At 36.6% G+C, this 14,839-nt stretch overlaps 1 protein-coding gene across 2 annotated transcripts in view; it reads left to right on the top strand.

Moving 5' to 3' along the window:
• LOC123872446 (5-hydroxytryptamine receptor) overlaps window positions 1-14,839 on the top strand; it is a 73,588-nt gene that overhangs the window by 28,784 nt on the left and 29,965 nt on the right. The window contains exon 1 of one of the 2 annotated variants that reach the window (XM_045916723.1): window positions 8,942-8,971. The exons of the other annotated variant lie outside the window; for it this stretch is intronic. The gene's annotated coding sequence lies outside the window, so the exon portion shown is untranslated. Of the gene's footprint in view, window positions 1-8,941; window positions 8,972-14,839 lie in introns of those variants that run through there. 2 annotated transcript variants of the gene reach the window in all.

Raw genomic sequence — 14,839 nt, 5'->3', positions numbered from 1 at the left:
GTTAACCATTTTGACACACCAACCAATCACATAATATTATGTAGGTAGGTACTTAAGTACGTACATGGTTCCAAAAAACATTCGATATTCAATTCGAAAAATTCGAAAACTTATTTTCGTTTGTGATACTCCTACTTCGTGTGATTGGCGACTCAATATGGTTAACGCCCACTGAGATTTTTGTCTCTATCATTTGTATTGGATTACATAACAGAGAGAGCACTATACCTACCTACTATGCTACTAACTTCTTTCCGCGAAAAGTATAGGCGTATTTTTTTTGTATTGTCAGTGAATTGGAATGCTGGAATTACTAATTACTGAATTAACCGAAAAAAAAAATTGTTGATCACGATACCATGAGTGAAAACTAAATATCCTTTAGAGTGTTACTAGGTTTCTGTCACTTGTGCAGTTTCTAATAATTTGTATATTTTTCATCATAGTAAATATTATTTATTCAATTTTCATTTGGGCCGAAGCAACTGAATCAAGCAATTCATTTATATAACACGATTACTCTGTGCCGTCTCCGTTACAATGATATTCGAATCTGTTTATACCTACTGTTGGAAATTTGATTCTTTGTATTGAATTACAAAGCCTTGAGCTTAAATTTCAAGTCAACAAAGTCACCAGAATTGATGTCAATCTCTTTGTCTTTAGGTAAAATCATGGAAATATAAAGCTCGTGTGTAAACCAGGCCAATTCAGCTATGACATTTTGTTAGTTTGATATTGTTATTTGACATGATCTACCAACTATCATATTTATCACAAGATAAATCCATGGGTATTTTGCATGCAATCACTATCCATGATTTTTTGGATGAGTATAGCTGTTAAGACCTGGAGAGTGACATAGGCTACTTTTTATCCCAAAAAAATCAAATCTGCATCTTTTTTTTGAAAAGAATATTGGCCAAGTTTATCATGATGACATAATATTTCCCCCTCCCTTCCCTTCCTTTCTCTTTTCTCCTCCAACTAAGCGTAAAGCATGTGCTAGGAGTAGGTACGACAATAGTGCAAAGGGTACGGTTTGAGCCAGCGACTTTTTGAATTTCATTCCATTCCTTTCACCGTTGAGCTATCGAGGCTCTGCTAGAAGCTTCTTATAATAGAATGTTTTAAGCTTTTTTTTATTTGAGAAAAATAAATAGTTCCCACTGGATTTGTAAAAGTCCCAAAATCCATGCGGACGAAGTCACAACATCATCTATAGCTAATCTATACTAATAAATAAAATTGAAGTGTCGTGTTTGTTTGAACGGGCTAATCTTCGGAATGGGTAAACCTATTTTGAGGGGACTTTCACAGACAAGTAGAGGATTAACCAAGGAGTAACATAGGCTACTTTTTTAACCGACTTGGAAAATGGAGAATGGACATGTGTTTTTCTACTTATGTACACTAATATCTCTGAGATTTCTGAACCGATTTGCGTAATATTTTTTTTAATTCGCGACATTGTGCCTTAAAAAATTTGGATTCCAGCTCCTCAATCCTGATGCTGCAGGGGATCTGACCAATCTTCGCGGGCGAAGCTGCGGGCGTCATCTAGTTATAAATAAGCCTATCTATATACATCGATGTTCTTTATATCCTGTAGAGAAACCACACAGCTTCCTCTCACAGATAAACAAACAAACCACACCAAGATCGGTTTAACTGAACTCAAAATGTTAGACAACGCAACTAGGCCAGAGTCTCGAGTAGTATTCAAGGTTCAGCCTCAAATTGATTCCCTCAGTCGTCGGCACAATGAGCCGATTTAATTACGAAGCAACTAACTTGTTCTCGGCTTCAGTCGAGATTTTATTAGTTTACGTTATTCCCTTCACTTGTTACTTGCTGACAGTAATTAATCTAGTTTATATCTTTGTGTGTGTATGTGCGCAAACACAGGCGCACTCTCTATTCCCTCACTCTCATAGCCTGGTGGGACGGGAATCCGACACGACCGTAGAGAAATCAGGCGCAGGACCGACGGACATATTATTACGTGCTCTAATCTCCTAACAGAATTTTTTTTTTGCCTGACCCGGGAGTCGTACCCAGGACCTCGTCATCTGCAGTCGAACATTCTAACCACTAGGCCAACGAGATAGTTCACCCCAACAATAACAAGCTAATATCTGTCGTGATTTCATTTGTTTTGTTGAAATAATCGTTGTTCCTGCAAGCTTTTCGCAAACTATAAGCAATTTAGTGCGAAACGCCGTAATAGGACGCAATCAAGGCGCTAAACTTGAAACGATCGCGTGATTTCACACTTTATTTGTATACAGGGTGCTTTATTTTATAACTTTTGTCAATAATAGTAAAAATCGGTCAAATTCGAGTCGGACTCACATATGAAGGGTTCCGTACCATCGTGCAAGATAGGACACTATGTACTTTTTAATATTTTTATTTGCATGGCAGCCATTTTGAATTTCGCTGTCTTAATTTTTTATGATTAGTTGTTATAGCGGCAATAAATACACACTCTGTGAAAATTTCAACTCTTTACCTATTTATGTTTATGAGATACAGCCCGATAGACGGACAGCGAAGACTTTAGTAATGAGGTCACGTTGGTACCCTGCTGGTACAGAAACCTAAAAATACTAGATTTTTGTATAAATACTAAATCCATATTTCCATACTAATATTAAAAACGCAGTAAGTTTGTTACTTTTTCACGGCCCATATTTGGTACAAAGATGCTCCTGGCATCCCGGAATGGACACGTTTTTTTTTTTGATATGGCCATAGCCTATGTGCCTCTAGAGAATGCAAGATGCATCCACATGGATTAAGGATTTTTAAAAATCGCTAAACTGGCTAAAATTGGAGTTGAATGGATCGGAAAAAGGTAAAAAATAGTCAGACAGACATAATATTCGTTTGTATTTATAGATTATAGCGATTCGGCCCAGCTAGCTTTCTACTAGTGAAAGAATTTTCAAAATCGGTCACTAGTTCTAGAGATTACCCTCTTCAAACAAACTTACAAGCTTTACCTCTTTATATTATTAGTATAGAAGTATAGATAAAATAGATATTATTATATTACTTAGTATATATGGGTTAGGTTTGGTTAGGATGGAGTTGCTAAAATATTTTATTGAATAAAGTAGTGACGACACCCTTTATAGCTAAACAGATTTTAATTTGCACCCTACTCGTAGCAACTTTCACGCATATTAGGCGTATTATGGTTGAAAGTTAGAAACATTAGCAATTACCCCGTAGTTTAACACTGAAACACAATGTTATTCAATTAATGTCTACTTTTTTAGGGTTCCGTACCTCAAAAGGAAAAACGGAACCCTTATAGGATCACTTTGTTGTCTGTCTGTCCGTGTGTCCGTCGTGTCTGTCGAGAAACCTATAGGTTACTTCCTGTTGTCCTAGAATCCTGAAATTTGGTAGGTAGGTCTTATAGCACAAGTACAGGAATACATCCGAAAATCGTAAATTTCTGGTCACATAATTAAAAAAAATTAAAAAGTGTTTAAATTTTCAAAGTAAGATAACTATACCAAGTGGGGTATTATATGAATACCTGTACATTCTAAAACAGATTTTAATGCTTAATAGTTTTTGATTTATCGTCCAAAATGTCGAAATTCGCGAGTACGGAACCCTCAGTGCGCGAGTCGGACTCACACTTGGCCGGTTTTTTTAATATAGCCTCTATGGCATAGGTACCCATAAATAAGATAACTATGTCAAGTGCATATAAGTTATTTTAAAGTTTTAACTCTTATCTAAATTGGTGTAATTTTTGTTTTGCGTGTTGCGCTCACAAACAAATGAACAAACTACAAAAATTCCACGTTGGATACGTGAAACCATTCACCAGTTTAATTATAAAACCAAGGAATCAGGCACGGTTCTAATTATACGCAAAACTAGGCATTAAACTGAATGATATAGCTCTTAATGAGTGCAATAAAAGGCGGAACGGTCACGAGAATGCAAAAAATGCATCTCCGAGGGATTTTCTAGGTCAACCTTCCCCTTACTACAAAAGACGGGGATCTTTTATCTCCTATTTTAGCATTTACATTGCATAGACGTACCTTCTAACTTTCAAGTTTCAACTCCAGTCTTTAGATAATAGAAGATAAAACTTTGGCACAAGTGTTTTTAACCCCCGACCCAAAAAGAGCGGTGTTATAAGTTTGACGTGTGTATCTGTGTGTCTGTGTATCTGTGTATCTGTCTGTGGCATCGTAGCGCCTAAACGAATGAACCGATTTTAATTTAGTTTTTTTTTTGTTTGAAAGGTGGCTTGATGGAGAGTGTTCTTAGCTTATCCAAAAAAAATGGTTCAGCCGTTTAAAAGTTATCAGCTCTTTTCTAGTTTTCTTGTAGAAAAGAAGGTTAGATAACCCTTAGGTTCATAATATTCAAGTGTCAATTGACAAATGTCAAGCTGTCAAGATGGACGTTGCCTAGATATACATAATTATTTATTTGAAAATGATGTTTTGGAAAACTCAGATACTTTGGATCGTAGGCGCGGAATAGTCCAAGAAAATCGGTTCAGCTGTTTGAAAGTTATCAGCTCTTTTCTAGTTACTGTAACCTTCACTGGTCGGGGGTGTTGAAAATTTTTAATTTACACTTGTTTTGCAAGATTTTTTCCCGGATGACAAGTTAGCCCTTGACTGTGATTTCATCTGCAGATCTAGTATGAGTAATTTCCCGCGCGCTGTCATAATATGACGGCGATATTACTGTTCTATGACAGCGTCCCAGCACGGGAATTAGTATCCCCGCGAGGCGGGAAATTATAGTCAGTAGTGCTAAGAATGCTGATGATAAGTTAAACACACATACACACAAAAACTACTAGACGGATTTGGCTGAAATTCAGATAGATTATATCCTGGATTAGCAGATAGGCTACTTTTTATCACGTCAAAGAGTTCCCACGGAAATTCGAAAAACCTCTATCTGAATAAAAAACCAGCCAAGAGCGAGTCAGACTCGCGCACCAAGGGTTCCGTACTCGGTACGGTATTTTTACCGACATTTTGCAAGATAAATCAAAAAGTATTATGCATAAAAATAAATAAAAAATGGTTTTAGAACATACACGTGAAGTTCTTTCATATGATAACCCTTTTTGGTGTAGTTATCTTACTTTGAAAATTGAAAAGTGATCCTATAAGGGTTCCGTTTTTCCTTTTGAGGTACGGAACCCTAAAAATATAAAAAATAAACTATACACTCATCATCATCATCATCATCAGCCTGTGGACGTCCACTGCTGGACATAGGCCTTCCCTAAAGAGCGCCACCACACCCGGTCCTCAGCCTATAACCTATACACTGAGAAGGATATAATATGCCCTAACATACATACGCGAAACTTATCTTTTTCGTTTCAAAATCAAGTAATCGAAGCACAATTCTAATCATACGCAAAACAAGGCATCCAACTGAATGATATAGCGCTTAATGAGCGCAATAAAAGGCAAAGCGGTCACGAGAATGCAAAAAATGCATCTCCGAGAGGCTTTCTAGGTCACCCTGCCCTCACTACAAAAGACGGGGATCTTTTATCTCCTATTTTAGCATTTACATTGCATAGACGTGCCAACTTCCAACTTCAGTCTACATTCCGATAGTAAATGTCGGATTGGCGCACAAGTTTTTATTATTTACTAACTGAGGCCCGCGACTTTGTTCGCGTGGATATAGATTTTTAAAGATCCCGTGGGAACTGTTTGATTTTCGGGTATAAAAAGTAGCCTATGTCAATTACAGGGATGCAAGCTACCTCGGTACCAAATTTCATACAAATCGGTTAAGCGGATACGTTTTTGGGAATCCCGTGCGAACTCTTTGATTTTCCGGGATAAAAAAGCCTATGTCCATCCCCGGGATATAAGCTAATCCTGTACCAAATTTCATCAGAATTGTTTAAATTGTTGGGCCATGAAAATGTAGCACAGCACAAATGAACAGACAGACAGACACACTTTCGCATTTTTAATATTAGTATGGATATAGTTGACAAGAACTGTGCCTGATGAAAGAAAGAAAGAAAGAAAAGTTTTTTATGATCATTACAATACTACAAACACCAGCTTACTTGTCTGTAAAGAATTAATCAAAGAATAAAGCTCACCATTTTGCTAGAACGCGAAATTATACGGCTACGGAAAACATCTATCTATCATTACAACATGTTGGCACGTCTGTAAAGACCTTTGCAAAGAATAAAGCCCTCCATTTTGCTCAAACGCAAAATTATACGGCTTGATTGGTTTCCTCGCGGTTTAGGTTATTGGTCCGATTTTAAATTAAATCCCGTCTAATTTGCGGCTGCCAATTGATTTTGCACGACCGAAGATAATTTTTTTTTTTTTTATTTTTTATTTAAAGGTTTACTAGCGATTTAATATAAACTTAATAACTATAATAAATACATTGATTTTTCTATTATGCTCAACTATGTTAAATCATTTAAAAGTAAACACTGCATGAAAGAAGAGAAAAGTGAATCCGGTTGTTCCGCCTCTCTAATTTATTTCACCTCTCAAAAAATTAGAATTTTTGACCCCGACCCAAAAAGAGGGGTGTTATAAGTTTGACGTGTGTATCTGTGTATCTGTCTGTGGCATCGTAGCTCTTAAACTAATGAACCGATTTTAATTTAGTTTTGTTTGTTTGAAAGGTGGCTTGATCGAGAGTGTTCTTAGCTATAATTCAGGAAAATTGGTTCAGCCGTTTGAAAGTTATCAGCTCTTTTCTAGTTACTGTAACCGGTGCTGTTGTCGGGGCTGTTATAAATTTTTAATTTACACTTGTTAACATTTTGATGTAGGACAGTGATATGAGTAACTACATATACAGCAACTAAATGCTGCAAAAGCGTTCCGAAAAATAAAAGCAAAAATTATAGTTTGACCTTATTTCCAATTAATCAAATTCAGATTTTTTGCTTAGGTTAAATATTTTTATCTCATTTAAAAAAAATCTGGCCACTTAATAGATGTCATTTTGTTTGTTATTTGTCATCTATACCCGCTTTTCTATATCAGCGGTATAGGAAGTAATAATTCTTATCATTATAATATACTCCATTATATAACACTTCATATTGTCTAAATACATAAAAGGAAAACGAACTTACTAACTGACTGATTGACTAACTGATCTATCGCACAACTCAAACTAAGGGGCGGATCAGGCTGTTTGGCATGCGTGACTTTTCAAAGATCTCTAGTAAAAAAACTCGAAAAATGTGAATTCTTTCGCGGCTCGCCCGTATACGAACTTACAAGTGCGTCTATAGATGCTCGTAGGAAATTCGCTAATGTTATGAAACCGGTCCAGCTTATCAAGCATCTCCCAAATTTTTTCTTTCGGCTCTCGAGTCTCGAGCCAGAAGATTTTGTCGCCTCGAGAGCTGAAACCTGACTTCATTCATTTATCCACCGCAACGCTGAATCGTGCGAGCACTTAATGTGGATTACCGTCCGTGCCTTATCCATATTAATATCATAAATGCGAAAGTGTGTCTGTCTGTCTGTCTGACTGCTACCTTTTCATGGTCCAACAGTTTAACCGATTCTGATGAAATTTGGTGCAGCGTTAGCTTATGTCCCGGAGACGGACATAGGCTACTTTTTATACTGGAAAATCAAAGAGTTCCCACGGGATTCCTAACGACCCATCTGCTTAACCGATTTGTATGAAAGGTACCGAGGTAGCTTGCGTCCCTCTAATTGATATAGGCAACTTTTTATCTCGGAAAATCTAACAGTTCCCGCGGGATCTTTAAAAACCTAAATCCACGCGGGCGAAGTCGCGGGCATTCTCTAGTATATTATACAAGCAAAATTATTGCAGCTTATACAAGCAAAATAACGCCAATATGAAACCGTTCAAGCACCTCCTAAATCTTTTCTGTCAGCTCTCGAGTCTCGAGCCAGAAGATTTCGTCCCTCGAGACTTGAAGCCTGCGTTTATTCATTTATCCACCGCAACGCTGAATCGTGCGAGCACTCAAAATAATTGTCGGCAAATTGGGAAAATCAACAAAATAGAGGTGAGTCTCCTGAGATTTTCTGAAACAAGGCCGTATCCGTACATATGTGATTGAAAGACTCCATTAGGATATATGAAATTATTTCGGCGTGTTTCTACGAGATTGTATGTTTCAATACAAAATCAGGGGGATATCGGAAACCTCTAGAATATATATAAAACAATGTCAAGTGTGTGTGCGTGTGGTATGTGCGTGAGTTGTACATGTGTTTGGGCCTGTGTATTGCTTTCGTGTGTCTGTGCACACACACTATGAAGTCATAATATTGTTTGCGCGTGAATCTGTTTAAACGACGCTGCCTATGTAGAGACTGATAGCATCAAGCAAGACCTAAGGCAACGTTAATCTACCTATTTTCCTTTCAAGAACTTTTCAGCGGTTGATTCTTCATCATTTAATTTTTTCAACAATGAGTGATAAAAAACATAAGGTGTAGAAAAAAATAGATGAAGGCCTGCGCCTTCGTCTGCGTGGATTGAGGTTTTTACAAATCCCGTGGGAACTGTTTTCTTTTCCGGGATAAAAAATTAATTATGTCAATTTCCGGGACGCAAGCTACCTCTGTATCTATGATTGACTTTTAAGAATCACGTGGGAACTCTTTGATTTCCCGGGATAAAAGCCTATGTCCTTCCCCGGGATGTAAGAAAACTCTGTACCCATCAAAATCGGTTAAACTGTTGGGCCATAAAAAGCTAGCAAACAGACAGACAGACACACTTTCGCATTTATAATATTGAGTATGGATTTTTGATACACTCGTGATTCATCGTAACTTCCGACACTGCTGTGACAATAGGTTTTATACCAATACAATAGCAAAACCTATCGTCTAATGGAAGCCTTACGTCCGTTTTCAATATGAAATCTTTAATCTTCTTTTTAATATGAAACCCGCGACGCGCACTGAACTGAGTACCAATGAAAAAGGACCCCGGATGAGTTCGAAACTAGTCGGGCTTACATCGACTAAATACATGAGTATAGCAGTTACATTCTATACCTACTTAGGGCCGATGCACATATTATGGCGGAGCGCAGCGCAGAGCATTTCGTTTATCTCCAGACGTGCAGTGATATCATACGTACTCGCTTTCCCAGAAACTTGCATGAATATTTCTTTGCTAAATTTTCTTTACTGACTTCAATATTCCGCTTTCGCAGCCATCCATTACCGGCGCTATCGCTCACGGTTACTGCTGAAATCCTGCTGTTGAACTTTGAACCATACACTCAACGGGATTAAATCCATTTTAACATGCACAGTTTTAACTGAATATTTACTGAAGTCAGGATTTATGGTGTGCTGTAGTATTGTATTTGTAGTTAGCGAAGCAGACGTTGCACTTTTGCCAAAATGAGAACAAGCTTCTGAAATGATACCCGAAAATGACATTGAAAGTTGTATTAGTCTACGTACTGTATATTATGTATGTCTGTTGGTTAGTTGATACCGTCATATTGGAAAAAATCATTTGTACTCATTAGACTTTTAAAAATAACTGATCGAGGGAGTATCAGTGTCAGAACACGCATCGGGATTTCGTAGTCATACTTTATAAATTGCAATCTTACCCTAGATCCATAAAGAAGTATAATAGGAAACAACGATCTCCAAAAATTCATAGGTATTAATATTATAAATGCTAAAAAGATGTTGTCTGTCTGTCTGTCATCTATATGTTAGATACATTGATTGGTATATCCCGGAGACAGACATAGTATTTTATCTCCGAAAATGAAAACATTCCTGCGGGACCCACGGAACGGAACTTAACAGGGCTCTCTCCGTCACTCGTATCATACAATCGTAGTTCCAATTTCATTTGAATATTAAGCAACCAATGTCCATGAAATTTTGCAGACATATTCTAGAAACTAATTGTGGTGTGTCTGTGGTGTTTTAGATTTTTCTAAAAGTATGTAGTTTTAAAATTACAAGGGCTCAAAGATTTGTATGAAATTTTTTAAGACCGCGTAACTTTGAAACCGAACATTTTAACAGAAATCTGGAAAACCACAGACACAGATATTAGTTTCTAGAATATGTCTGCAAAATTTCATAGACTTTGGTTGCCTAATATTCAAATGAAATTGGAACTATCTGTGTCTGTAGTTCGAAAAACAGTCAACTGGAGGACAGTACGAGTTTGTAGGTTGGCAGGCCCCTTATTAAAACGGATTTGAAACAGAAAGATCCAGATCCCCTTCTTCTCTAATTAGACCAATCTCTTCAATTGATGTTGCGAATTTAATATCAGTTCCCAAAGTAAAGTTGATGAAGAAAGATTTAGAACCCTTTGAAATTTAATCCGCTCCGTTGGCTATTTTGTCTGTAAATGGAATTAAGTATCCTCGAAGTATCTTATATTAACTCGGATTAGGTACCCGTTCATCTTGCTTTCCTACGTTAAAGCTCATTTTTAACCCCCGACCCAAAAAAAGGGATGTTATAAGTTTAACGTGTGTATCTGTGTATCTGTCTGTGGCATCGTAGCTCCTAAACTAATCAACCGATTTTAATTTAGTTTTTTTGTTTGAAAGGTGGCTTGATCGAGAGTGTTCTTAGCTATAATCGCTATATCATCGCTCTTAAAGCATTAGTGATATTTAATTGCTTAAAAAACACGTAACTCTTAAAATCTAGAAGTGTTATAGTAAACTTAAGTAAACACATAGTCAAGTGTTCTTAGATAACTTAGACCAAAATATCTGACACACCGCGTAAATAACAAACGGCCCAATTATCTAAGTCAATGAGCGAAAGTAATTAGGATTTAATTAACGTTCCACATCAAATAACACCATACAATTAATTGAAACAAAACAGGCTTTTGAGGCTGTACAGTCAATGGGTATCTATACACATTAACTTTAAGTTTATATACCTACTTATATATACAGGGTGAAAGTTTAGTGGTTTTGGAGCCGTGGCTAAGTGAATTAGCTTAAGCAATATTATCTATTTCTACCATTTATATTGAGCCTAGTCTTAAAATAAAAAATTGAATCGAGTAAATATTACTGCCTGGAAAAATTTCGTAAACCAGTAAGTAGTAGAATCTACCCCGCACGTCTATCTGTATCAGTACAGCGCGGTTGTAGGGCTCCAGCTTTCATATATTAACAACTAGCTGATACCCGCGACTTCGTTCGCGTGGATGTAGGTTTATTAAAATTCCCGTGGGAACTCTTTGATTTTCCGGGATAAAAAGTAGCCTATGTGCTAATCCAGGGTATATTCTATCTCCATTCTAAATTTCAGCCCAATCCGTCCAGTGGTTTTTGCGTGAAGGAGTAACAAACATACACACACACACACATACAAACTTTCTCCTTTATAATATTAGTGTGAAGTACTCTGTGATTTACCGCCATTATAAGGCCGCCCTTGCACCCTTTTTATAGTTTCTTATGTATCTTGTATTGTTTTCGTGTAATGTGTGTGTGCAATAAAGATTTCTTGATAAATAAATAAATAATCACAAACAGTACAGTAATATAAAATATCAAATAAATGGGCAGGAACCCTAAAAATGAATGGGCGAAGAATAAATTCTAGTTGTGAGACATCCCCGCCCGCCTACAAACTAATGAGAAAATAATAATATGTCGCTACGACGAAACATATTAGGCACCTATACCTTTGTATATAATTATGCTGTATAATATGATAAATTTTTATAGCATTTATATTTTAGCAGCCCATGCTCAATCAACGATAAGCAACGACGCTTTCAAGCGGCCTTATCGGTTTGTGGTGGGGTGATTATTTTATTTAAAAAATTGACACGGGTCTATCCGTGAAATTCAAATTTGATTTGGAAAAAACTGGGGTTCCTAGTCAAGTAACAAAAGCCTACAATATTACATACACGTTCGTCCTCGTCGCTTGTTACAATTTCGTCAAGCGTGATCGAGCGGAACAGATTCGAAATGGGAACTAAGTGGACCGTGAACACGCTCCCTATGGGAGACGGAGTTTACCTTACTTATGTTTATGACCCCTGACTTCGATAGCTAAGAGTCGTAAACATAAGAGGAACTTTTTTTATGTTCTTTGCCCTTAGTTTATCTTATTCGATGACAATTTAACGCTTGAATGGATTTTCACTTGACGATAAGTGACGGTGTAGTCTAAAGCAGATCCTGGGAAAGTTACCTAGTATATCTGGAATTTGTCGGGCATTATAGTAGTAAGCCATTTTTTTTTCTCAATTCCCTCTTTTCATATCCAGGAAGTAAGTACTCTCAAGGATCTTTTTTTTCTTCAAAATGTAATATGCCTCTGTGTAGCTGTAATAGATTCTTTAGATTAGAACTGTATTAGAATTCAACTTAGCAGCTTTTATAGTTTATTTTTAAAAATGGCTGTAACACACAAACAGACTGGATGAAACTAGAGTTCCTAGTTTTATTACGGAACACAAATATAATGCTACACACACGTTTGTCGTCGTCGTTTGCTACAATTTCGTCAAGCGTGATCGAGCGGAACAGATTCGAAATGGGAACTAAGTGGAGCGTGAACATGCTCCCTATGGGAGACGGAGTTTACCTTACTTATGTTTATGACCCCTGACTTCGATAGCTAGGAGTCGTAAACATAAGAGGAACTTTTTTTATGTTCTTTGCCCTTAGTTTATCTTATTCGATGACAATTTAACGCTTGAATGGATTTTCACTTGACGATAAGTGACGGTGTAGTCTAAAGCAGATTCTGGGAAAGTTACCTAGTATATCTGGAATTTGTCGGGCATTATAGTAGTAAGCCATTTTTTTTTCAATTCCCTCTTTTCATATCCAGGAAGTAAGTACTCTGAAGGATCTTCTTTTTTTTTTTCAAAATGTAATATGCCTGTGTGTATTAAAATTCAACTTAGCAGCTTTTATAGTTTATTTTTAAAATGACTGTTACACAAACGGACTGGGCGAAATTAGAGTTCCTAGTTTTATTACAGAAAGAACGATAATAAAAAGCCTATATACTTCTAAATACACACACTTCGTCATCGTCGTTCGTTACAATTTCGTCAAGCGTGATCGAGCGGAACAGATTCGAAATGGGAACTAAGTGGAGCGTGAACACGCTCCCTATGGGAGACGAAGTTTACCTTAGGTACTTATGTTTATGACCCCTGACTTCGATAGCTAGGAGTCGTAAACATAAGAGGAACTTTTTTTATGTTCTTTGCCCTTGGTTTATCTTATTCGATGATTATTTAACGCTTGACTGGGTTTTAATTTTTTTTTAAATAATGTAACCACAAATTCGCGGTTTTTAGATTTTTTCCTGTACTTAGGTATAAGACTTACCTACCTGCCAAATTTCATGATTCTAAGTCAACGGGAAGTACAGTGTAGGTTTCTTGACAGACAGACAGACAGACGGACGGACGGACGGACGGAAGGACGGACGGACGGACGGACGGACGGACAGACAGACGGACAACGAAGTGATCCTATAAGAGTTCGTTTTTTCCTTTTGCGGTACGGAACCCTAAAAAGTACATAATCTTGTACGATATTACGGAACCCTTCGTGTGCGAATCCGAATCGCATTTGACCAATTTTTCAATATATTCTGTTTTGAAAATATTGTTTAATTGCTGTAAATATTTCATTTTCCGCTAGACTAGGTAATAAAATATAACAATTTACCAAAAATATAATTTTCTCTTTATTTGGTATCAAGTATATAAATAACCACAAACAGCAGTAGAAATTATATTAAAATGTTTACTAAAATGTTAAATTAAGTGAATATAAATAATAATTGGTGAGTCAAATCATTCCGGTACATTTAATGTTAAACCATTAAAAACATTTAAGGCATAGGCTACAATGTATCTATCTTTTGAGTATTTAAAATTCATCCATATCTAGTATCCATACTATACTCCAATATTAATATTAGAACTACCCTTCTCACTCAGAGAAGAGACGTCCGTGCTCTGTAGTGCGCCGGCGATGGCTTGATCATGATAATGATGATGAAATACGTGTCTGTATGTCTATCCTTTTAGGCTTGTCCGCTGAACTTATCCTGACATAACACGGAAACTAGGATGATTTTTATCCCGAAAAATCAGACTAAGTATGAGAATTATAATATATTATTTAGTATGTGAAACGAATAATCAAGAAATATTCAATTTCTCCGATTGTGATCAACCCATTGCCAGCCCACTACTGAGTACGGCTCTCCTCTCAGAATCAGAAGGACTTTAAAAACAAAAATTATCCAATAGGTATATTTTCAAAAACCTTCATAATATTTTCAGCGAGTATTTTCATATTTGTATAAGAACATATTACTTTCGTTCAAAGACAAAAAGGCCTAAAAAGGAAGCTATAATAATATGAGATTATGAGATGTTTCACCTTTTATCATCGAACCATAAGCTTCAAAGGTTTGCGCCACAGAAATCAGTATATGTTTAGAAATTATTGTAACCTGAACCAAATTCTTTAAACCGCTAGATTCAGGTCATGCAAGATCTTAGCGTGTGGAAAACCCTACAAGAGACCTTAGATATCCAGCCGTGGACGTCTATCGATTGACAATGATGATAAGTAATTGATGATAAAATTTCTTTAAAGGTGATATATCCCTTGTTCGACAACATTTCTAGAATGCGAATGCTGTATGTTTTGTTACAAGTGAACGCTCAGATTTATTAGCACTCCGGATTCTTCAGGACATCTTGATCTTGATGTTAATATATTGTGTTATTTCCATAGTGTTACTATTTAATTCAAATCGCTTTAAAGTTTAGA

Source organism: Maniola jurtina, chromosome 15, assembly GCF_905333055.1.
Source record: "Maniola jurtina chromosome 15, ilManJurt1.1, whole genome shotgun sequence".
Taxonomy (NCBI): domain Eukaryota; kingdom Metazoa; phylum Arthropoda; class Insecta; order Lepidoptera; family Nymphalidae; genus Maniola; species Maniola jurtina.
Note: the sequence above shows the minus strand (reverse complement) of the source record. Positions and strands in the feature narration are given on the sequence as shown.